Source organism: Balaenoptera borealis (assembly GCF_965194805.1).
Source record: "Balaenoptera borealis genome assembly, chromosome: 9".
Classification (NCBI taxonomy): Eukaryota; Metazoa; Chordata; class Mammalia; order Artiodactyla; family Balaenopteridae; genus Balaenoptera; species Balaenoptera borealis.
The window spans coordinates 25958914-25985642 of NC_138873.1; the positions used below are offsets into that span (position 1 = coordinate 25958914).

Consider the following 26729-nt stretch of genomic DNA (forward strand, 5'->3'; position numbering starts at 1 on the left):
CTTTGTTCTCTCTTTCTGTAACTCCTATTTGCCATATGTTGGATCTCCTAGTTACATCTTCTAATTCTCTGTGTCTTTCTCTCCATTTTCAGATCTCTTTTCTTTTTGTACTTTCTCTTCCATTTTCTATCTCTTTGTCTTTTTATGTTTCCTCTGCAGTGATTTTCTCAATACTAGTCTTTCAATCTTTTTGTTGAATCTAAAAGTTTCTCTTCTATCAAATATTTAATTTCCAAGAGCTTTTTCTTATTCTCTAATTATTCCTCTTTTTAAAAAGGTTATCATCCTGTCTTATTTTGTGGAAGCAAAATCTCTCATTTTTCCATAAGACATTAATAATAAGTTTTTGATGTTTACTTCCGGTCCTAACCATGTCTCTTTTTTCCTTGAATTCCATTTTTTGGTACTTTATGTTTGTATTTTGGTCCCTATTTTTAAATTTTGAGGCTTTTCTTGGATGTTTGATGATCCTTGGTTATTCATTTATATTTCAGAGTAAGACACAAAAAATTCTAGTTTGGAAGCTCCATGTATGTTGATTGGGTTCAACTATGGTCCTCATCATAGGTTAAGGAGGTAAACCTGGTTGTTGCCTAGGAGGACTCCAACTTGCTATTATACTTAAGTCTTTTCTCTTGGGCTGATCAGTTTTCCTGGAGCAGGATTTTCCTATCTCTTGCCTAGAAGGTAGAGCCTGGTTCCTATTATTCTAGAAGCCAGTCGGGGAATTGGCTGGGACTTTCACCATTGAATATGTAGCCTTTAACATAATCTACCTGTTTTCAGCATGTGCCTTATTTTGCCTTTAGCCATGATTTATCCTCAGTACCTCTGGGCCAAAGCTGAGGAGAAGTCACTTAACTAACTGTAGGGGAGAAGCAAAACTGGGCTTCTATATGCTTCTTGTAAAGACTTTAAATCTATCCTCCTGTGTTCAACCCCACCCTGAGTCCTTGCCTTCAGAGATACAGTCTGTCTTTAATTCCTAAACTTCTCTTAAGCAGGAATCAGCTTGCTTTTTGTTGGCTTACTTCTCTCCCTACCCTGTAGGCATTTTAAAGACTAAAAAGCTCTTAAAAATTTCATCATGTTCTGATGGGAAAATATCAATATATTCTGAAATTTTAAAAGGCAAGCTTAATTTCTGTGATCTTATTTCCCCATGTATATGTATATATACACATATATAGTAACACATACATATATATATATATGTTATATATATCTTATATATGTGTGTGTGTATATGTATGTGTGTGTGTGTATGTGTGTATGTGTGTGTGTGTGTATGTTTATATAGACAAAGGAAAAGCCATGGAATAATATATATCAATCTTAACAGTAGTTACTTCTGGGAACCAGATTGAGTGGGGTATGACTTTCATTATTTACTTTTTACTCTTTTATTTTTTAAAAAAGCATATTTAAACTTTATGATAATTATTATTGATATAGGTAGATGTTCAATAGCTATTGCCAGGAGATAAAAGCAGGCTATAAAATAGAATGTACATTACATATATTTTATCATACACATGCACACACAGCTAGAGAGATAGAGCGAGAGTGAGAGAGAGACAGAGAGAGAAAGGAGAGAGGTTAAAAGAACACATCTGAAAATATATAAAGAGTGGCTACCTGTAGATAATGAGGTTAAACATGATTTTTAATGATCTTCCATGTTTTACAAGTTTTCTGTATTTTCCCATTTTGCCATTTATTCTCCCAGCACATATTTATTGCATACTTACTTTGTAACAGGTACTGGAGATGCAGAGGTGAAAAAGACAGGCAAATTTCCTACCCTCATGAAACTGACATTCTGATGGGTGGAGACGTCAGCAAACAAATAAAATAAATGATTTTAGGCAACATACTTCTTACTCATTCATGAATCAAATGGCAGTCATTGCTCCTATTTATGTACTTTGCTATAAAATGGTAATACCTTGGAGGTGGCCAAGATGGTGGAGAAGGAAAACCTTGAACTTACCTCCTCCCATGGATACACCAAAATTACAACTACTTACAGAGCAAGTATCTCTCTATCTACGAGAACGACATGAAGACCAGCAGAAAAGATTTCCTACAACTAAAGACATACAACACGAAGTTAATGGAAGACAATAGAGAGCCCAGAAATAAGCCCATGATCATAAGGTCAATTAACCTATGACATAGGAGGCAAGGATATACAACAAGGAAAAGACAGCCTCTTCAATAAGTGGTGCTGGGAAAAATGGAAAGCTACATGCAAAAGGATCAAACTGGACTACTTTCTCACACTGTATAAACAAATAAACTCAAAATGGATTAAGGACTTAAACGTAAGACCTGAAACCATAAAACTCTTAGAAGAAAACATAGGCAGTACACTCTTTGACATCAGTCCTAGCAATATGTTTTTGATCTGTCTCCTCAGGCAAGGGAAACAAAATATAAAATAAGCAAATGGGACTACATCAAACTAAAAAGCTTTTGCATAATGAAAAAAACTGTCAACAAAATGAAAAGGCAGCCTACTGAATGGGAGAAAATATCTGCAAATGATATGTCCATTAAGAGTTTAATATCCAAAATATATAAACAGCTCATACAATTCAATATTAATAAAAACAAACAACCCAATTAAAAAAATGAGTAAAAGACCTGAATAGATATTTTTCCAGAGAAGACATACAGATGGCCAAGAGGTACATGAAAAGATGCTCAACATTACTAATAATCAAGGAAATCAAAACCACAATGAGATACCACCTCACATCTGCCAGAGTGGTTTTCATTGAAAAGATAACAAATAACAAGTGTTGGTGAGGATGTGGAGAAAAGGGGACCCTTGTGCACTGTTGGTGGGATTGTAAATTGGTACAACCACTATGGAAAAGAGTAAGGAGCTTCCTCAAAAAAATTAAAAATAGAAGTGCCATATGATCCAGTAATTTCACTTCTGGGTATTTACCTGAAGGAAATAATACTAATTCAAAGACATATGCACACCAATGTTCACGGCAGCATTATTTACAATAGCCAAGATATGGAAGCAATATAAATGTCAAATGGATACAGAAGGTGTGGTATATACACACAGTGGAATACTACTCAACCATAAAAAAGAAATCTCACCAATTATAACAACATGGATGGATCTAGAGAGTATTATACTAAGTGAAATAAGTCAGACAGAGAAAGACAAATACTGTATGATCTCACTATATGTGGAATCTAAAACACAAAACAAATAAATGAAACAAAACCATACTCATAGATACAGAGAATAAATGGATGGTTGAAAGGAGGGGAATAGGAGGGGTTGAAATAGGTGAAGGTGATTAAAATCTACAAACTTCCATTTATAAAATAAAGAAGTCACAGGCATGTAATATACAGCATAGGGAATATGGTCAATAATATTGTAATAACTTTGCATGTAGACAGATGATTGCTAGACATCATAGTGATCATTTCATAATGCATGCAAATGTCAAATCACTTCGTGGTACATCTGAAACTAACTTAATATTGTATGTCAACTATATTTTAATTTTAAAAAGACAAAAATAAATACATAATATGTTTATGTTTTCCACAGTAGTCAGAAAATTTAATCTTTCTGAGTAAATTCATGTAATTATTCAGCTTAGTAAGGATGGACAAAATATGCTTAGGGTTCCAAGAAATACCTTCCCTGAGAGACTACACTATAGCATTGTGGTACTCAACTGGTATGCTGAGGCGCATTGATGGACCACAATTCTGTCATTGGCTTGCAACCAAATTTTGATTAATGCGTAAGTTGCTGTGTGTGTGTGTGTGTTTTTTTTTTTTTTTTTGCTATAATTAATGACATTGGACATACCAAAAAGGTAAAGGAATAACAACGCACTTTACATCAGAGAAAGATCTCATCTGCTAAAACATGTGTGAGCTTTAATCCTAAGTTTTGAAGGGAGACTTGCTGAGGCAGTGAGCACTTTCAACAAGGGTGCCAAGACCACTCCAACAAATGGTACTGAGAAAACTGGATATTCACAGGCAGAAGAATGAAACTGACCCCTTAGCTTATACCATATGCAAAAATTAATACAAACTAGATTAAAAACCTAAATGTAAGACCTAAAACCACACAGCTCCTAGAAGAAAACATAGGGGAAAAGCTTCATGACATTGGATTTGGCAATGATTTCTGGATATGACACCAAAAGCAAAGGCAAGAAAAACAAAAATAGATAAATGGGACTACATCAAACTTCAAAACTTCTGTGCATCAAAGGTCACAATCAAAAGAGTGAAAAGGCAACCCACAGAATGGTAGAAAATATTTGCAAACCATATATCTGATAAGGGGTTAATATCCAGAATATATAAACAGCTACAAATCAACAAAAAACTCAAATAAATCAGTTAAAAAATTGACAAAGGACTTGATGGACATTTCACCTAAGATGATAGGTAAATGACCAACAAGCTTGTTAAAAGATGCTCAACATCACTTATCATTAAGGAAATGCAAGTCAAACCACAATGAAATGTCATCTCAATGGATAAAGATGTGGCACATATATACAATGGAATATTACTCAGCCATAAAAAGAAATGAAATTGAGTTATTTGTAGTGAGGTGGATGGACCTAGAGACTGTCATACAGAGTGAAGTAAGTCAGAAAGAGAAAAACAAATACCATATGCTAACACATATATATGCAATCTAAAAAAAAAAAAAGAAAAAGGTTCTGAAGAACCTAGGGGCAGGACAGGAATAAAGACGCAGACATAGAGAATGGACTTGAGGACTTGGGGAGGGGGAAGGGTAAGCTGAAACGAAGTGAGAGAGTGGCATGGACATATATATACTACCAAATGTAAAATAGATAGCTAGTGGGAAGCAGCCACATAGCACAGGGAGATCAGCTTGGTGCTTTGTGACCGCCTAGAGGGGTGGGATAGGGAGGGTGGGAAGGAGATGCAAGAGGGAGGAGATATGGGGATATATGTATATGTATAGCTGATTCACTTTGTTATACAGCAGCAACTAACACAACAATGTAAAGCAATTATACTTGAATAAAGATGTTAAAAAAAAAAAAGAAATGTCATCTCACACCCATTAGGATGGCAACTATCAAAAAAATAGAACATGGCAAGTGTTGACAAGGATGTAGAGAAATTGGGACTCTTTTGCACTGTTGGTGTGAATTTAAAATAGTGCAGCCATTAAGGTGAACAGTTCTTCTGAAAGTTCAAAATAGAATTACAATACGGTTTAGCGATTCCACTTATGGGTATATACCCAAAAGAATTAAAAGCAGGATTTTGGAGAGATATTTGCATTTCCACATTAATTGCAACATTATTCACAATAGCCAAGAGCTGGAAGCAATTCTAGTGTCCATCGACAGATGACTAGATAAACAAAACATAATATATACACCCAGTAGAATATTATTCAGCCTTAAAAAGGAAGGAAATCCTGTCACACACTACGACAGGGAAGAACCTTAAAGATATCACGCTAAGTGAAATAAGCCATTTAAATAAAGACAAATACTGTACAATTCCACTTGTATGAGGCATCTAATGTAGTCAAATTCATAGAAACAGAAAATAGAATGGGGGTTGCCAGGGGATGGGAGGATGGGAAAATGGGGAGTTATTTAATGAGTATAGAGTTTTAGTATTGCAAGGTGAAAAATTTTGGAGATCTGTTGCACAACAATGTGAATATATGAACATTATTGAACTATATACTTAAAAATGGTTAAGATGGCAATTTTTCATTATGTATTTTGCAACAATTTTAAAAAGATTTAAAGAAGTGTGCTATATTCCCCAAAGTTTGGAAATCGGTGATGTGAAACACTAAGTGGTATGATTCTCACTTCTTACAGCACCACTTGCAGCTCTGTTGTTTTGGGTAAAGAAACTCAATGTACCTTGGCCTCAGTTATTTCTTCTGTAAGATGGGGATATTATCTCTGTAGGATATGCAACTTTACTTAATAAGGAGAAAAAATGCCAAACCTCTTAATTAGGTTGTTTCCTTGAAAGAAGCATTTCCTGATGGGGAGGTAGAGCTGGGCCATACTACTTTTGTTTTGTATCCTGAAATTTGCTCTCCCCCTCAAGCTTCAACTTACCACAGACCCTGCCTCTAAAGGAGTCCTTCCTCTCTGACCCATCAGGGTAATGTGGACCTATGACTCTTCCCTCAAGTCTGGGAAGCATTGCTGAGACAGGCTGGAACATTCAAATAAGGCTTTACCTACACTAGGGGATAACACATGGAAAATAAACACAGATGGGCCTATGGGCCTACGTAACCTGGTTTATAAAACAAACCTACCTCTGGTTTGAAAACATGCCCTTTCTTGTGGAATGAGGAGGAAAGACTCCAGGATTATACCTTTGCTTTTCAAGCTCCCAGCCTGAGTACATATGGCTGATGCCATCTTATTACCCAAGCTCTTAGGAATTCAATCCTTGATTTTTGATCCAATTAAGAGATGTCCACTGTAGGGTTAACTTCATGATGGCGGCTGGAGGGATGATGCAGAAACACTGTTCTAGAAACCTCTTTTTCTGAATTAAAGTAATCTGAACCAAATTTCTTAACAGATATCAGAAACTGGATTAATGAAACATACTATCACTAAAATTCAATAATCAAATAAACTAATAAAATGCATTTCTTTATTTAGTATCTCTCCATGGAGTAAGGGAAATCACGTTTTGGTCAAGTGTTTTTTTGAAGGTATTGAGCACTGCCTGTGTCTCCTGAGTCTGATGTGAGACCAGGATCACCACTGAGGAGATAGTAGAACAGACAAAGAAGAGGAAATTCAGCACTTGACATTTGCTTGTCTGTGATGTATTCCACCTTGCCGTTCCCCACAAAATTTCTGGCTTCTGAGGGAAAGCAGTGAATGGGGGAGCAGTATATTATGATGCCTCTGAGAAAGTTTAAGCTACTTTCATCTTGCTTTCTTATTTATAGCACGTGTCAAATTTATCAGTCCCTTACCTGTTGGGATAACCGGGAAGGCGATGGCTCTGAGGTTCTGGTCAGTGTGCGAAGTTTCTCCTAGGTGGTACTCTTCTGTTTCATTTTGAGAGAAAACACAGGTAGGAAGTAAAAGAGTCAATTTTGCAATCTTAAACTCTCATTAATACATGCTCCATGATAGTTGTTCATCTTTTACAAACATTAATCCTTGGAAAAATTACATTTTGATAGTAGGTCTAGAACTAATGGAAAATAACTGCAGCACAGAGGGCTTTCCGGAATATATTATTTTTACAATAGAACTCTAGTCTATGCTGATCATGGAAATTAGCTAGAAAACTTTAAAAAAGTATCCCAGGTACCTGCCTCTCTGACCTGGGGCGGGGAAGGGGGGGGGATACTTTTTTTCCATCTTGTAACAAACATTTATTTGGCAAACTATTTTATAGAAATAGACCCTAAAATCAAAACCTGGGTGTGGCTTAGGAATTATTTTTAATTTCTTTAGTTCTTCAGGCGACTCTGAAGTATGGTAATTAACTACTGGTCTAAACTAAAAGGGAGACTGACCGTTCCCCCTCAATTCCTGAATACATTATTCTTAGTTTCAGCTTCCCGTCTGAGGCCCTCTTCTCTACCTGAATATTGACACAAATGAGCTTCTTAGAGCAAAAATAGTTTGAGTTACACTATTTATGAGAAGCTTCTAAAACCAGCTTCAAAGATAATGACTAATATGATGCTCAGAAAGAAGGCCCAATGTGCTTCTGGCAAAATACCTCTGTCAAATGACATGAGGGACATTGCACACAGGAAATGGCTTTCGACATGGAAGAACAATTAGCCTTGGGCATTTGTGGGCAGATATTTTGCTGTAAGTTTAGGGAAAATACTAATAGAATCTGTATGATGCAGTTCTTACTAATGTGTGATTGATGTATGGAGAATTGCTTAATGGTGTTTTGGCCAGTGTCTGACTATAAATCTGTGCAGTTTTAATTTAGTTGCTATTATTCTGTGAGCTCTTCCTCGGTGCCTACTGAGCCCAGTGACTTGGGCAGCAGGAGGGCTCTGGCCCCCGCAGCAGAAAGAAGGAATACCTCTGAATGCCAACCTGGCGCACAGCTGGTGCTTCTCAGGATGCCTCTTGATGGCGATTCAGTGATGGAAAAATGCTACAAGCTTTGCCCCAGCCAGTCACCTCAACTGAATGGAGTCATATTTTGTTGGGGGTTAGTGTCTAAACTCAACATTTGAAGGAAAAGCCCGGATAATCAAATTACGAAATCAAATTACGAAATTATGAAATCAAATCGAAAATTCTATCCTCACACTGAAACCCCAAAGCAAGTTATTTTGGTTTCTGCTTGTATTTTAACTGTGGCCTCCATCTCCCCATGGGAGTGAGGTCAGCATCAGATTTAAATGGAGAGAACTACAGAGTTGATAAAAGGATAGTTTTGCTCCTCTGATTTCTTTTTTGTTCTGTTTTCTACCCCCAGTTCAGATAGTTTAATTCATGTTGGTTTTCTATGCCATTCACATATCATTCTTCCCTTTCTCTCAGTTTTTTTTTGTTTGTTTGTTTTTTGATGTTGGAGTAACATAGCACTTAGGTATATAGGTCTTGGAGTCAGGCTTCCTGAGCTCAAACCCAGGTCCTACAATTTATTAACAACACCCCTGGGCAAATTACTTAATCTGGGCGAGCCTCAGTGTCCTTGTGTGTCAAAGGGGGGTACTAAGTGTGCATACATCATAAGGTTGTGAGGATTAAACCAGTCAACACGTGGAAGCCCTAAGGACAGTCTCTGCTAAGAGTAAGGAAGGGCTCAAAAGGCAAAGTTATTAATATTTAGTGGTGACTGTGGGGGGATTGGTTGACAAGGCAGTATTCAATCTTGAGAGACCCACCACAGAGCTGTGAGGATCCCAGGTGCTTTATGAACATAGGTGTTCTCTTCAGGCGAGACAGTGCAAATATTCTTATATGACTCCAGTGATAATTTTTTGAATATTACCCCACTGCAGCCTAAATAGCCATGATATCAGCCTCTGGCTAAAGGAAAACCCACCATGAGCAACTGTTCTCTCTTTGAACTCAGTTGATAAGAGTCCTAGAGCCCCCTTCAGGGCATCTCAAGACCTCCTGTCATTCCTCCTCCTGGGTGATAGACAGGCTGGCACATTCTCATTAGAGGGAGTAAGTAGCACTTATTGTCCTTGTTTCCAGGAAAATAACGTGTTCTAAGACATAACATGTGTAAGTATTGCTTGAGCTTCTTACATGATGGTGACATGGCCTAGAAAGTACGTAAATACTCATTCGTGGAAACGGCACTCAGAAATCAGCTGGTGAGAGATCAGATCAACTGGCTTTTGAAATAGAGGCTACCTCGTCTTTGGTTAGAAGACAGGGTAAGTGACTAACAACCTCAGCAACAAATGGGTGGCTCATTCAGTTATAAGATCAGGGTCTTGTCTTTCAGCGTCCCTGCTTGTATGGTTCATGGAAATTTTATTACTTGGGACCAATCTACATGGCCTCCCGATTGGCGAGTGAGGTCAACTTCTGAAGGCGTCTCTTTGACGTTGGGAATCTGTTGGCTAGCTAAGTGGGGTCAGGCTGAGGAGGCCCTCAAAAGCCAGGTAAAGGAATAGGATGCATCAAAGCAGGGATGCATCAGAGCAGGGCCAAGTGTAAGCTATTTTTGTTTGGTTGGTTTTTGTTTTTTTTAAGTGTAAGTTATTGTGTCGGGTTGGTCATCCTGCAACTCTTGTACCTTTAATGCCTCATCTGGAGCCCCCTCCATTTCTCAGGAAGTAGATAGCTCTCATGCCCAGCCTCTAGTCTAGGGGAATAATTGTGAGAACTAAATCAGCATGCACACAGAAGCTGAAATGGCTCCTCCCTTCTCTACCCAACCCAGGTTTTGACAGCGTTCCCACCTCCACCTGGGGCCCTCTACGTGAGCCCTTCCCGTGAGCTGACTCAGGAAGGCTGGCCTCCACACTCCCTGGAGGCCCGGGAGGATGGCAGCCCCTCTGCCCACGGCTCTGTGCCCTCTGCTCAAACAAGCAAGGCAGCAAAACATAATTCCCTGGCTTGGTAACTCTCTTGAGATGATTTCTCACAAGGTGTGAAGAAGATTTTTCAGATGATAGTTTCCAATTTCTTAGGGAGACTGGTTTATACAAGGATATCTTGCATAAACCAAGGATATCTTGCATAAAACTAGCAAGGTAGAGTTGTTCTCAGGATAGCTGCAGTCATTTACCAATTCACCATATGTTTGCTGAGCACTATCTGTGTGCCAGGCAGGCACTGTGTCAAACAAAGGCTGAACAAAGATGAATAAAATGTGGTCTTTGTTGTCAAGGAGGCCTATGCTAAATAGCGGAGGCTCACGCTACTCAGATGTCAGCTGCCCACCCTCCTACCCTCCACACATCTCTGACATCTAGATGGGCGTGGCTGGACCTCCAATTCATGGCTGGGAAGTTCTAAGCCTCCCCAAGAGATAACTATATCTATCTATCTATCTATCTATCTATCTATCTATCTATCTATCTATCTATCTACCTCGACATATAAAAATATAAAAGGATTTATCTATATACACAATTAATTCCAAAGGGTTTGCAATCCCACAATTCTTCTGTCTCTGGGTCTGTGTCTACACATGTTGCTTCTGATTCCTTTCAAATAAACCTGGATGCCAAATCCCAACTCATTTCTGCTTTCTAACAACAATTTATATATTGTAAGGCTGGTTGGCTTTTCCAGGGGAAAGGATCTCATCCTAGAGTGTGAGGTTTTTTGTATCTTGGTGGCTCCACTCTTCCTTTCCCTGCCCATATGTTTCTCCTTCCTTTATTCTCTCCCCTTGCTCTGAGGATCAAGTAGATAGCTCTCCTTGTCTGACGCGATCTTGACCTTTTCTCTGAGGTCTAAGCACCAGATGATATTTCTTGCAGGAACTCACTAAAGCCAAGCAATCTTAAGAAAATTTTCCCAACAAAAATGCTTCCTGCCCTAAGAGAAATCTCATGCCTGCTACAAAGGAAGAGAATATTCTCTACCCTGTTACATATATTACACATTAAATATTATTATAGTGACAGGTGTCTTCATAGAGACCTATCCAGGGAACTCCAAGTTTACCAAGGAAGATGGCCAACTTGGCCTGGGGAATTTAGGAAAGCCCGCATAGAGGATGTGACACAGCTCTATGCGGGGTGGAGGACAAAGGTGCTGCCGTGCTGATCTCAGCGTGGGGTCAAGCTTTCATTCTAGGCAGCATCACAGCTGAGGGGTCAGCTCTCAGGAGGTGGCTGGTCCACCTGTCTGGGGACCAGGCATACCCATCCCAGGGGCTCAGGGCAGAGGCTGGGAACAAACACAGCTGCAAGCAGTGGGGAGTCCCGGCACGTGGAGCATGGTATGTGAAAAGGATGGAACTAACGCCAAGTGGCAGGTCAGGGAGGTCTACCCAGGCAGCTCAGAGCTCTGGGAGGGGAGCAGACCGTGGGGATATAGTAGTTGAATGAAGACAATCTGTGGAGATGTGGTCAGGTGGATGGTCTGACAGAAGCCAACAGGATGTAACTGCAAAAGGGGCTTCAAGATCAAAGCTCTCATCCTGGGAGGGAGAGAAGGGACAGGCAGAAGCTAAGAAGGTTATGAGCTCAGAGGAACTGGGAGGCAGCTTGGGGTTACTTGGAGCACAGAGTCGGGAGAAACCTGACATTAAGGCTGACATCTAAGTGGCTGAGTGGCTTGAGGCAGGGCCCCTCCAGTTCTGTCTGATGAGGTTCAGATGCATAGCTGGACACCGGGGGTGGGCCCTGAGCAGGAGGAGACTCTGCTGACAGTTAAGGATGAAGGTGCAGGAAGCTGGGTAGGGTGCCAGGCAAAGCATTGCTGTCTGATCCTAACCTACTCGTCTGTCACCTCGCAGCATCAAAGACTCCTCTAGGTCTTCCAGAACTTGGGGATGTTTCAACTCTTCTCTTTTCTGGACCTGCATCTTTATCACAATTTCAGGGCTTAATTCTAGGCCAAGAGGTACTATTCTTATTTTCTGTTTTTAGTTGTATTTCTCACTGGTGCTGAGTGAGACGTAGCAGCATTGGACCCTGGCATATGGTCTTCCCTGGGGAAAAAGGCCCCACCCATGTGTAAGCTACCAGGCTCTGAGGCAGGACAGCGTGGGTTTGAATCCTGGCTCTACTACTGACTAGCTGGGTGACCTTGGACAAGTTACTTAACTTTTCTTTGTCTCGTTGTCCTCCTCTGTAAAATGGGGATAATAATAGTGCCCACTTCATAATGTGGTTGAGGATTAATTAATGGGGATATTATAAGCATTTAGAACAGTTCTTGGCACCTAATAAACAACTAATAAATGTCAGTTATTTCTCCAATAAGGAGGGAGCCTGAGAACGGTCCTAGGCTGATCTGAGGGTGTTATTCACTCAATAAATATATTTTGAGTGCCTTCCATGTGCCAAATATTGCTCTAAGGTTTTGGGGTATATCAGTCAATAAACAGACAAAACCCCCTGCCCTATGATGTCATCTTTTTCTGTTGACTCTGAAACACAAAGTAGGATTTTCAGAACTGCTCCCTAGGGGAGCTGCAAGAATTCCTTTTCATATTTTTTTTCCTGTATAATCATTTACAAGGATTGAAGTAGCAAATACTAAGGCCAATCTGAAACACAAAGTGGGATTTCCAGAACTGCTCCCTAGGGGAGCTGCAAGAATTCCTTTTCATATTTTTTTTTTTTTTTTTTCTGTAAAATCATTTACAAGGATTGAAGTAGCAAATGCTAAGGTCAATCCAAGGGCCTCAGCCAGGACAGACCTGACCCACCATGACTGCTTCCCTCCTGTTGGGAAGCACTGTTACTCGTGACAAACCTCCTTAGACGAAACCCAGGACAATGCTCTGCTTTCTCTTTTATTTTTTGGCCATGCCATGTGGCATGCAGGATCTTAGTTCCCCGACCAGGGATCGAACCTGTGCTCCCTGCAGTGGAAGGGCAGAGTCTTAACCACTGGACTGCCAGGGAAGCCCCAGCGCTGTGCTTTCTTAAGAGCCAGGGATCACTTTGTGGATCTCCTCTCCCTGCTTTTCCTCAATGTAGGATTGGTGACATACTCTCTCTGGATCAGGGCTTCTCAGCCTTGGCTCTATTGACATTTTGTGCCAGATAACTCTTTGTTGAGGGGAGGCTGTCCTGTGTGTTGTAGGATGTTTAACAGCATCCCTGGCCTCTACCTGCTAGATTCCAGGAGCATCCTTCCAGCTGTGACAACCAAAAATGTCTCCAGACTTTGCCACATGTCCCCTGGGGGTAAAATCATCCCTGGTCAAGAGCCACGCTGACAGTTCCGCAGTGGATAAGGCTGCTTGTCACAGCCTCAGTGCCCACATGGCTCTAGTCTCCATTGTCAGTGAAGCTTCTTTGGTACCCAGAATCTGAGCACCTCTCCTGGCCCAGGATACCCTGTGCTGACGGCTCACGGCTTCTACACTCTTATCACGCAAAGGGGCAACCCTAGAAGCTCTCTGACTCCGGTTCACTCAGAATGGGTGGTTTGTGGATGGGGGAGTAGAAAGAGGAAGAGGCAGCTGTTCCCTCCTTTGCATTTTTACGGGTCTCAGACCATACTTACAGATGGAAACCAGGCCAAGAGTAGCATCCAGCTCTTTCCCAGACAGAAACTGGGCTCACCGCACTTGGGCAGAGTCAGGGATGAACAGTGGCACATTTGTTTCCTGTATGTTGTTCCTCCTCCATGTCACAATACTGTCTAAGCTGGAGTCAGCTCATCTGCGTGTGTTCTGAACTGGTTTGATCTAGCTCGGGGGACCTAATAGCTAGTTTTGAAGTTCCTAAAAACGCTGGCAGAGAGTGGTCATCCCAGGGAGCTGTGGCTCAGGCAGGGCTCACAGGTGAGTGCTGGCTCTGAGAGGAGCTGAAAGGCCCATGGTGCCCTGCATCCCCCAGCACGTCAGCAAGGATATTCACTGGCCCTTCTGTGTAAGTGCCTCGTTCAGTGTGCAGCTCTGGAATGGTATCTATTCTCGCAAGGGGACTGCCACATGACTGAATTATTTTAGAGTCAGAATTAAATCTAGAATATATGTTGGGATATTGATTTTGAGGGCACACCTTGTCTTTTAAAAACATTTTTTTTTAAATTCAAATCTCGTTTCTTTGTAAATTGCCTTTTGAAAGACGTAGGCGTGCAAAGCTTGAGGGACTCCATTCTTGCAAGTTTGTAAAATGATTTTCCAGCTCAGTTGGACTTTGCTCTAGTGCTGCCCTTGACAGCACAGTTCTTTACCCCGTTGCTGATGCTTCTGGTTCTTTCTCCAGCTCAGACTTTTTAAGGGGGTCCACCATAAACCATTACCATAGGGTGTTTTTTTAAAAATATATGGTTCGGGCTTCCCTGGTGGCGCAGTGGTTGAGAATCTGCCTGCCAATGCAGAGGACATGGGTTCGACCCCTGGTCTGGGAAGATCCCACATGCCGCGGAGCAACTAGGCCCGTGAGCCACAACTACTGAGCCTGCGCGTCTGGAGCCTGTGCTCCGCAACAAGAGAGGCCGCGATAGTGAGAGGCCCGCGCACCGCGATGAAGAGTGGCCCCCGCTCGCCGCAACTAGAGGAAGCCCTCGCACAGAAATGAAGACCCAACACAGCCATAAATTAATTAATTAATTAATTTAAAAAACCCCAATCTGTTAAAAAAAAAAAGAAGTGAAAAGATTAAAAAAAAATATATATATATATGGTTCTAACGTTATGGGCAAGAAAAGAACGAGCGAAACAAAAGAAGCAGCCACACTGAAAAGGTACACTGAGGAAGAGAGGTAGCGGAGAGTTTTGAAATGATACGTGTCTTAGAGGCAGGGCCTGCTGGGAAGCCGGGCGCGGCCTGCTGTCTGGCCGAGGCCCTCTCCTCCCACAGGGTCCCACCCACAGAGGCCTCAGAGGAACAACTTCATACCGAAACTTCTTTCCTCCTGAAAACTTCACTCAGTTATCTTTCAGTTTAGTTCACTCTGAGTCGGACAGCTCAGAAATGTGAAGAAACCCTGAGGATGCGCTTTGCTCCAGGTGACTCAAATCAGTGGCTCATAATACACGAGAAGTTTCTATCCTGGGAATTGTTCTTTGTCAAGTCACCTGACTGGGGCTTCCTGTCACGGCTTTACAAAGCCTTTCTCCAGCCCTTGCTACACTTGACAGAGAATCAAGTAGATTTTTTCGTCCTTTCTCATAGAATGTGCTGGTTTAGCTTCTCTGTTCTCTGGTATTAGCACAGCCCAAAGCCTAGAGAGCTTAGGGAATGGGACATTTTAGACAGTTGTAGAGAGACTTTTTTTTCCCACTTTCTCAAAATAGCACTGCTCGTAGCTATCTTTCTCAAGAGCATCCACCTTCTCCTGGGAACTTTCTGTTCCTAATGGTAAATGGTCTGTAGGAACCTGCCCAATCTTGCTTCACAGTATGTCTACATCACTTAGGAATTCAAAACGAGTGCACCATAGGCAAGGGTCACGTTCTAATTATTTCACAAATGTCAGACCAAGTACAGAGTTGGGTTCTAGGAAATACTTTCCAGCTCAGTTTTTCCTCCTTCAACATGAAACTTACAGGAAGAGCTACTTTCAAAACCCATTTTTTTCAGACTTCTGGATTGTATACTGGTGAGTGACTAGATTGCAGAACAACCAGGTACAAAAAGGAGCCAATAAATTCAACGGAAATGAACCGTTCAGCTGAGAAAATCACCACTTGGTGATAATACAGAAAGAATAGAAAAATGGTCTCAGAATTGTCCTCTAGAATAAGAATACTACTTGCTAATGATTGCAGACATTTGAAAAAGTAAAAGGTTTCCAGATAACTCTGCCTGAGGGCAAGGTCAGTCAGTTGTCCGGCTGATAGATGCATTGCAGTGACCGTGGCCTTGCAGCCCAGCTCTGCCTTGCTTCACCTGCACAGCCCCTTTCCATCCTATTGATACATCATCTCACGTAATCCCAGCCAGGCTGGCCTGAGCCTTCCAAACACCCAGCCAAAACCGGACATGGCTCTTCACTGCTTTTTTCCTTTTTTCTTGTACTTTTGAAATTAATTTTCCCACGGAAGTAGCTCCTGGAGATTTTCTATGGAAAGAAAATATATAAGATCCCATATGCAACAGGCAATTTCGTCCCTCTCCAGCCCCTCTCCTTATCCTGTATCTATTGTCATCCAGGTACACATGTGAGGTTTCATTTTGCAACTCAAGTTGGAGGGAAAAGATTTTGGGGAATAGGATTTGGTTGGAGGGTATAAGAGTGAGGTCTGCTTTTTCTCCAATCTGAGTGGAAACAAAAATGATAATACTTTTCTCACGTGAGACTTCAAATTCTGGCAAGGGGCAATGGCTAGAACCAAAGGTTTGGGAGAGCCGGGCACAAGCAGAGAGCAGCCCTGGGGGCCAGGTAAGCCGTGTGGCGTGGAGTGAGGGCTGCAATGTGGGGCAGGGCTTCCTGAACTGCAGTGAGTTGTGCTTGATGACTTTTAGGGGCTCTTCCAATTCTAAGAGTTGCCTGTGATACTGAAGTCTCTTAGTAATTTGATAGTCTATGCTGTTAAAAACACATTGCCATAAGGTAATACTTCATTATATTTTTCTTCTTGCAACATTGTCCTATAGATTTTCAATAATAGATTTAAAATAGGGATTGCTTAAGGGAGAATAAAAAAGAATCCATTTTACTTGGCCTAGCAACAGAAAACGATCTGTATCCCAAGCTGCTGGCATACTTTACACGGCACAGCTGCGTTCAGATTCCAAATGGCTGCAGTCTCCATCCTAATTGAAAGACAGCCTCTCATTGCTCATGGTCAGAGGGCTGGGGCAGGTCTCCAGCACAGGTCACGGAGAAGCTAGTAATATCCTGATACCCACTGTAGCGGTTCCTACCGCTGCACAGGAAGCTCTGTGCAAATTCGTGGTTGAGTTATGCTACAGAGGAATGGTTCCCAAACTCTGAATGTGGACTCCTGCAGGTCTGTTCTGACCAATCGACATTTATCTGGAGTGAAATGAGGAAAAGAACAAGGCAGTAATTTTTTTTTTCTTGATGTTAATTTAGTCAAAGGCTCTCCTTTATTTGAATCATGTTCTTCCCATCTTTAGATGTTAAAATTTCCTTTCATTTAAGATACAACGGTGAGAATAAATGGCAGGGTCTTTTGTTTGCTTGTAATGCCTATACATGACAAAATAAAATTCTGCCATTCTCTAAAATTTTGTTTTGTCTTTGAAATTTCCCTAGCCTGGGAATCCCTGTTATAGATTCAGTTGCCAACTAGACTTCCGAGGAGCGAGTCTTATAGTTCATGTTTCTATTGATCCCTGGGCTGTGAGCTGGTCACTGACAACCTTGGCAAGGCCTTCTGATGCCTTTAGTACTTTGTTAAAAATAAAAATGATAATTAAGTTATGATCACATCTCTCGTCCCTCCAAAGCATTATTTTCACTTAACTGCATTTTTTAGTGTTTTTCATTCTGGAGGAAAAAATGGTGGGGTGAGGGGGCTCCTCTAGGGCTCATGTAGGGAGGAAAGCTGATGAGAAATGTGGAGTCCAGAACTGCATTCACACGGTCCACGTGAGATAAATCACGAGGAGGAGAAGTGCCTGGCACTCATTCCAGATGAAACAAGGAATGGCTCCTAGGGAGTGGGACCTGTGGCATCATTTGATGGGCGGGACCCGCTGGATGGGATTGGGTCACTCGCCCCAATGCTGTGAAGCACCTCTCACCAAGGTACAGGCTTTACCTGTCTGGTGGCTCAGGGAGCCTGGGGCACTGGCTGAGGATCCCTATCTAACCATCAGCACCCAGTCTACCATGAGAAAACCCGAAATAAGATCAAGCAAAGCCAGAGCAGGAAGAATCCGAATAAACTTTGTTACCCATCCTACGGGAGACTCACAGAAGATTCACATTGCCTTTCTGGGGGAGAGCCTATTGGACACGCCCTGCGACTGGAAAGGACTTGAACACTAAGTTCTTTTGCTTGAGCCTGCTTTGCCTGGGGGGCTTTGGTGTGTGGGGAATATTGGAGTCTGTTAAGTACCTTTGTGTTCTGATGTAATTACTGTAATTACTTGGGGGTCAGAGACAAACTACTGAGGCTGTGTTGGGTGGTGACGAGTTTGGGGGGAGGTGATCTGGGATTTCCCCTTGAGTGAGTGGCATTGTCGATATGGATTGTTGGGTTGGGAGGAGTGGGAGATGGATTGAGAAATATTTATTCGCTCAGCTCCCTTTCCCATTGGCTACATATTGGTCCCATGGGACATGAATTCTGAATTTCTGGGTGGTGATTGCATGAACCCCGAGAAGTTCTCCTGGTGCTTGATTCCTTAGCATCAATAGGAAAGCCAGGGGAGGAGGTAAAGAGTATGTGGCACTGGCATGAGACAATTGCTATTGGGTAGTGGCTGCTTGAAGTTCAGTGCATACGTGGAGATGTGGAAACTATGCCCAAAGACCTCAGAGACAGGGGAGGCTGATGTGGCACCTCAGTGTTTTACACGTTGCACCACTCAGATTCAGTTGTGCTATGTGTCTAGCACCCAGAACTAAAATGTGGAGACTCCATTTTTGTGAGAACAAGATTTTCTCACTTATTCCTCAGGAGAGAAAGTGTAAGTTCAGTTGGTCTTGGTGTTCAGACCAAGAACACCAAGAACATGGGTGTTCAGTACACTGCTATGCTCCTTTATCCACTAGCTTTCAAGGGGTCACATTCCTGAAATGTGGCTTTGTAGGTTTTAATAAATCATGTGAGTAGTTGTAAGATAAATAGCTCTTTTCTGTTTTATTGTTTCCAAGCATAAAATTCAATCATGTTTTCTAATAAAAACTTTCTTCTACTCACTCTCAAGGGTCAAGCTATCACATATGGCCCTAGCTTTGCTGCTATTTGTTTCCATAACCATAAATAGACAGGCAATAAACAGATAATAGTTGTCTATCAAAAAAAATTGTTTCATGCCATTTCAGTAAAAACTGTATAAAATTGTAATAATTCAGAAGTTACAATAATAGATAAGTAATATTTGTATAATGTTTTTTAATTTATAAAACACTTGTATAAATGCTTTTCCCTCTCTCTCATATCAACCTTGTGAAGAAGACAATATTTCTGCCCCCATTTTATTGACAAAACATGCTTTAAAAAGTTGAGATACTTCTTGCTCCTTACTTAATGTTCTTTTACTGCATTTAAACATTTCAAGACTTTTTTTTGGTTTTTGAAAGTGGTTTTTTTTTTTTATATGTTAGGTTGAACATTTTCCTATAAAGATAACCATAAAATATTTACATTCAGACCTCAAAAGAAAAATGAAAATAGACAATATTTTAATTATAGTTTTTACAGTTGAAAAGAACCACTGAGTTTACCTGATAAAAATCTTTACTTCAGCAGCATCCCAAGAACTAGCCAAGGAGCTTTCACTTAATACTCCATTAATGGTAAATTCATTATTTTACTAGGTAGCCCATTCCCTCTTGTACCAACTATATATTATTGATGGAGCACAAACCATTTCTCTTTCACTTTAACCACTTGACTCTCATTTTGCCTTCCAAAGTTACACCATGTTAAATCAAATCTCTATACCATGTGTCCAATACTGTAATTTTTGTGTAGACGTAGTTTTGGAAAGAACACTGAACTAGGAATCAAGAGACTTGGGTTACTGTTGCATCTCTACTATGAACTAGCTTTTTATCCTCAACATCCCTGTATTTCTTTTTTTTTCTCTGACATCTAAAATTGCAGGGTGCTGGTAGTCAACTAAACTGAACCTCTATGCATCTCTTTTTTCTGTGGTTTTAGTTCTGCTAAGCAGTCTGGGAAAGGTTGAGGAGAGTTTTTTATGTGTCTTGACTGTGACCTTGTGGCATAGAAAGTTGTTGCTCACCAATATTTGTGTTTCTAAACACACTGAAAGACTATCTTTCCCAGCCCCTTATAGTTAATGGGGCTTTGCAACAGAATTCTGGCCAAGGAGATGTAGATGAAAAAGGTGAGGTACCACTTCCAGACCTGGCCTCCAAACCTCACGTGTTCTGTGCTCTCTCTCTGTCTCTCTCTGTATTTCTCTCTCTGTCTCTCTCTCTCTCTCTCACACACACACACACACACACGGTATGTTTCTGTTTTATATTAGCATGTATATAAACACTAGGGGAGAGAAATACAAATGAAACAACAGTGATATAAGATTTGGGGCCATAAATAAAAATTATTAAACAGACTGGCAATACAAAATGTTGGGAAAGTGTGTGGGCAAAAGGCTCTCTCATATACTGCTAGTGGGAATGTAATAGAAAAGGTATTTTAGGGGCCAATTTGTCAATATTCATTAAAATCAAAAGCGAATATACTTTTTCCAACATTTGCTCTTTCTTGATTCTACCACAGAGAAAACTCTCACTTGCCATAATAAGACATAGGAAGGCAAGTTTATTCACAGCAGTACTTTCTGTTTCAGAGAATTGGGAACTGTCTTTATGGCAGGCAATGGCAAAATGATTAAGTAAAATCTTATATTATTATACTACGTAGCAGTTTAAGAGAAGAGGTATATCTATGGCAAATCCCCAAGTCAAAACGCTAAGTGAAAAATAGGTAAGTTGCTGAATAATAGATAAAATGTTACATAGATAGATATAGATATAAATGTAGATATAGCTACATCTTCCTGTCCATATATATCTATGTACATAGACTGGCTATAATTGTACAGAAATATAGATTTGGAAGAATATTCACACTACTGAAAACAATGGTTAAATCTATAAAGGAGAACGGAATTAGGAAAGTTCATTAAGAGAACATTTTTTTTTTCTTTTTCATATTCTTTTCCATTATGGTTTATTAGAGGATATCGAATTTAGTTTCCTGTGCTATACAGTAGGACTTGTTAGTTATCTGTTTTATGTATAGTAGTTAGTATCTGCTAATCCCAAATGCCTAGTTTACCCCTCCCCCCCTTCTCCCTTTGGTAACCATAAGTTTGTTTTCTATGTCTGTGAGTCTCATAAATAAGTTCATTTGTGTCATGTTTTAGATTCCACATATAAGTGATATCATACGGTATTTGTCTTTCTCTTTCTGATTTAATTCACTTAGTATGATCTCTAGGTCCATCCCTGTTGTTGGAAATGGCATTATTTCATTCTTTTTTTATGGCTGAGTCGTATTCCATTGTATATATATATATACCACATCTTCTTTATCCATTCATCTATTGATGGACATTTAGGTTGCTTCCATGTCTTGGCTATTGTAAATAGTGCTGCTATGAACATTGGGTGCAGGTATCTCTTCAAATTATAGTTTTCTCCTGATACATGCCTAGGAGTGGGATTGCTGGATCATATGGCAGCTCTATCTTTAGTTTTTTAAGTAAACTCCATACTGTTTTCCATAGTGGCTGCACCAATTTACATTCCCACAAACAGTGCAGGAGGGTTCCCATTAAGAGAATATTTTTTATATTTATATGTTTTTTATAATTTTGCATTGATATTTTTAAAATGATTGATACAGTCACACCTTTTATAAGGATTCATACTTATATAACACTTGTAAGCTTAAATATTTTTTATAATTTTGTATTGATATTTTAAAAATGATTGATATATTCAGACTCTTTATAATGATTCATACTCATATAATACTTGTGAGCTTAAAATTATAATGAGAAATACCAGGTGATTTCTCCTCATTTGTTTGAGAACGGAGAGGAGTGACTACTCGTGCTGTCCCTTGGTAATCCTAGTACATCCTGGTTCTACTGTTGTCAGGTCACCTTGGTTGACCTGGGCATGTCACACTGGTTTTCTTGAGTGCCAGCCTCACATGACACTGTCCCCACAAGCTTAAGCTGAGTGGCAGGAAGCCAGCTTGGTCCCACTCCATACTTCTCAGGAAAGACTAACTTTTGTGGTAAAAATAAACAAGGTGCAGAGTACCTCCAGCACACATTCTGGTTTATCTTGTAAAATCTCTGGGCGTCCGTTCATGCAAGTCTGGAAACGTCAGTCCTCCCAACAGAATTGACACCTGTTACTGAATAATGCCAGGTCTCAGCCACTCCCCCTCAGCCCTCTCATTTGGATCAGCTTTACCTGTTTGTCCACCACATTTTCAGCCTCACTGGCTGCATGAGAATAGGGATGCGTGACTGGGATAATTGGGCCAAGGCTCTAATCCAAATTTTCTTAAATTCAACTACAGACTCACCCTCAGAAATGATAGTAACAGGGCTGCCTTGTGAATGGCCAGTTCAAAGCTGTGGTTTTTAATGGCAGAATTTTGATAATACAGAAACATGTCGAACCATTCTTGGGACTACAGACCCATCAATTTTTTTCACAGGGTTAATCTTATAAAAACCATATTAATCCTTGAATAATGATGTTTTGTCACTTTCAATGAAAACAATATCAGGTCCCCAGAGTTTTCTAAACAATTCTTTTTTGTGGATGATGTCCAAGTGTATTATTGTTCAATGAACTCATCTGTATGTAGTTGTCAAAATAATATAATGGCTACCTTCTCTGATTCTTTTTTTTAATAAAAGGTATCCTTTACAAATGGATAATTCATATTAATGGCTTGGTTTTTTAAAAATTTTATTGGAGTATAGTCGATTTATAGTTAGTTTCAGGTGTACAGCAAAGTAGATCAGTTATACATATTTAATGGCTTGTTAATGACTTGGATTCCTCAGGCAGTTTCTCTAATTATTATTTAGGCACTTAGGCACTGGTCAGTCCGGGACCATATACAAATAATAATATTCAAAACTTCTAGCGGAGGCGGGGCAATGAATTCTTGCTTATAATGTAACCAATGGCTCAGCATCCAACATTCTTCTTCCTGGATCATAGTCTACTCTGCACTTAGCAAAAGACTCTCTCGTCCCTTGTGTGGTAAGTGAGTCAATGAGAGGGTTTGCAAATCCCCTGCGTGCTACCTGCCACTCCACCAGCTGGCGTCCACCACAGTCATTGCTAGTTGATCCTAGTGTTCTTTCCAACTGAGCCCAGATATGTCTTCAGAATCCTTCCCAAAAGATGCCCTGACACAGCCCCCAACCAGCAGAGCTGGCTCACGAGATTCATTTTGTAATAGGTTTATCCTATTATGTTATGGGCTGAATTGTCTCCCTGGAAAATTCATATGTTGAAGTCCTAACCCCCAGTCCCTCAGAATGTAACTGTATTTGAAGAGGGGGTCTTTAATGAGGCAATTAAGCTAAAACAAGTTCATTGGGGAGGCCTTAATCCAATGATTGGTGTCCTTATAAGAGGGAATTTAGACACAGACATGTACAGAGGGAAGATGATGGGAAGCCACAGAGATAAGACAGACATCTACCAGCCAAGGGGAGAGACTTGGACACAGCTTTCCCTATGGCCTCAGAAGAAACCAACTATTGTCCACACCTTGATCTCAGACTTCTGGCCTCCAGAACTGTGAGAAAATAGATTTCTGTTGTTTAAGCCACCTAGTCTGTGGTACTTTGTTACTGAAGCCCTAGCAAATGAATACAAGTCTCATAAAAAAGGACAAAATAGAAGTAAAATGGTGGAAGTGATTAAGAAACTTCTTGACTTCTATAATAATAGAAAGGAATCCTTTGCAATTTTTTTTAATATTCACACTCAAGCTAACATTATCCCTCTAGGTTGGACTATAAGATATGGATACCCCACTGTTATCTGGCTTGTGGTAGTTAGTTCCAATACCATAAAGTCTCTGTAAAAAGGAACAAGGTTTTATGTACATTATAAAATTCTAGAACAGACTTGGAATTCAGAAGTTGAATTTGTAACATGATGAGTCTAAAAATATGAAATGGCTCTGTGGTAAATGGAATAATGGTTCCCAAAGATGACCATGTCCTCATTGCCAGAACCTGTGACTATATATTATATTACATGGCAAATGAGAATGAAGGTTGTAGTTGGAATTTTGGTTGCTAATTGAGTGACCTTATAATGGGGGAGATTATTGTGGATTATCTGGGTGGGTCCAACGTAATCACAAGGTCCTTAAAAGTGGAAAAGGGAGGCAGAAGAGGAAGTCAGAGTGACACAATATGAAAAAACTGGACTCACCATTGCTGGCCTTGAAAATGGAGGGAGGGGGTCCACGAGCCCAGGTATACAGGCGGCCTCTAGAAGCTAGAAAACACAAGGAAATGGATTCTCTCTCAGACCTTACAGATAGGAGTGTAGCCCTGCCAACACCTTAATTTTAGCCCAGTGAGACCCATGTCAGACATCTAACTTACAAAACTGTAGGATAATACAGTTGCATTGCTTTTAAGCTACTAAATTGGAGGTAATTTGTTATGGCAGCAATGGGAGACTAATAAAAGCTCCAATAACTGATTAAATATACCTGCAATGCTAAGTTTAGAAAGATGTTGCTGAAAACGATTTGCTCCTAAAATAGTGGCAGCTCTTGTTTTATTTCTGAAGTAGGAGCATCATGGACTATCTGCTCCTTATCTTTATCTTCAACTTTGCTCTCTAACCTTTCCCCCAGTCCTCTACTTTTCATTCCTCCACATCAAGATCACCAGCAGAAGCATCTGATTTCCTTACGTATTTTAACGCATTACCTTTATCCAGTCACCCACACTTAAAACTCTGAGGACGCCTTCAACTCCTGCCCCTCCTTCCCCACCCTCCATCTCATTAGATTTCACATCCTGTCTATCTGTCATCTTGTTTTTCTCACTTACTCCTTCCTTTAATTATACTAGCCCAATTCTGCACTCGACCCTTGATTCCTCTTGCCTTTCTAAGTTTTCTAACTGACCTCATGACCCTCAGTGCCTACACATACCAATCTTCCACCCCCACTTTTGCCAGGATAACCTCCCCATGCGGATCTAAAAATCGGCTTCCCTCAAGGTTGTTTTTCAAAGCCATCTACAGGGAGGCCCGAGCCCCTCTCTCTAGCATCACCTGCACCACCACTCATTAATCCACCTACGCCTGCCTTAGGTGCCAGGTCAGGGGTTCTCAACTGTGATGCACAGGAGAGTCACATGAGTAGCTTTCAAAAACACTGATTCCCTGGCCAATTAATCAGAATCTCTAAGCCTGGGGTGTAGGAAATGGATACCTTTTAAATTTCCACAGGTGAGAATAATATCCAGCTCAGACTGAGCTGCCCTGGTCTAGCGAGGTGGTCCTCAAACATGAGTGTGCATCAGAATCACCCAGAGAGCCGGATAGAACACAGGGTGCTGAGTCCCATCCCAGGGTTTATGATTCAATAGGACTGGAGTGAGATCTGATAATTTTTTTTTTCTTTGAGATATAATTCATATATTATAATAGTCACCCTTTAAAAGTACACAATTCAGTGGTTTTTAGTATATTCACAAGGTTGTGCAACCTTTAATACTATCTAATTCCAGAACATTTTCATTACCTTAAAAGAAACCCATTATCAGCCACTCATTATTCCCCCCTTTTCCCCAGTCTCTGGAAACCACCAACCTACTTTCTGTCTCTGTAAATTTGCCTATTCTGGACATTTCATATAAATGGAATCATATAATATGTGGTCCTTTGTGACTGACTTCTTTCACTTAACACAATGTTTTCAAGGTTCATCCATGTTGTAACATGGACCAGTATTTCAGTTCTTTTTATGGCTGAATAACATTTCACTGTATGGATATAGCACATTTTATTTATCCATTAGTCAACTGATAGAAATTTAGGTTGTTTCCACTTTTTGCCTATTATGAATAATGCTGCTTTAAACATTCCTGTATACATTTTTGTGTTTTCAATGATCTTGGAATATAGATCTAGGTGTGGAATTGCTGGGTCATATGGTGACTCTATATTAAGACCTGAGAATCTGTATTTCTAACAAGTTCCCAAGTGATGCTGAAGTTGATGGTCCAGGAACCACATTCCAAAAACCACTGCTCTATACAAACTGGACTACTAAGTCTTTCCTCAAATACCCTGCATCTTTGACATCTGTATCTTGTTGGTCACTTGGTCTGATGTTCTTTCCTTCTTATCTTTACCTTGTGAAATCCTACTCATTTTTTAGGCCTAGCCCGAGGCTGTGTCCACCATAAAGCCTATGAAACCATTATCTGTGTGTGTGTTTTTCTTCCTCTGACTGATTGTAAACTCCTTATGGCCATTGAGTTCATTTGAATCATCTTGATACGGAAGCCCTGAAGCTAAGCCTAATGCTCATATGTTGCTGTTCAGTTGAACAGAATTACAAGTCTTCTGATGTGGTAGTCTAAAGACAGGACACTAAAAGGTGTGACTTTACATTTTTCCCTTTCTCTAACACCTGATATCTGATAAATTTCAATAATTTAGTACTCCTGAAGGCCTTTGACAAGTTCCTCTCCAGCTGGTCTCATGATCAGGAACCAGAAGATTAAATTATAAAGATCCTTACAACTTAAAATTCATTTTTATGAAGGCTTCTTGGACATTAATATAATTGTAATCCTAAAAGTCAGGGTCTCTATGGAATGCTAGGAAATGACCAGGGAAGCAAAATTTGCCTATCGATAGATTACTTCAGATGTAGAATAGCACATCTATTTGTACACCTTT

At 40.4% G+C, this 26729-nt stretch overlaps 1 long non-coding RNA gene across 1 annotated transcript in view; it reads right to left on the reverse strand.

Annotated features, from left to right (window-relative positions):
- Positions 1 to 1255: 1255 nt before the first annotated feature.
- The window catches only part of LOC309635022, a 29876-nt gene continuing 4402 nt past the window's right edge, over positions 1256 to 26729 (reverse strand). The window contains exons 2-3 of the long non-coding RNA XR_014248584.1: positions 24234 to 24299; positions 1256 to 7093 (exon numbers count right to left, since the gene is read on the reverse strand). This is a non-coding gene — a long non-coding RNA (uncharacterized lncRNA). The remainder of the gene's footprint in view (positions 7094 to 24233; positions 24300 to 26729) is intronic.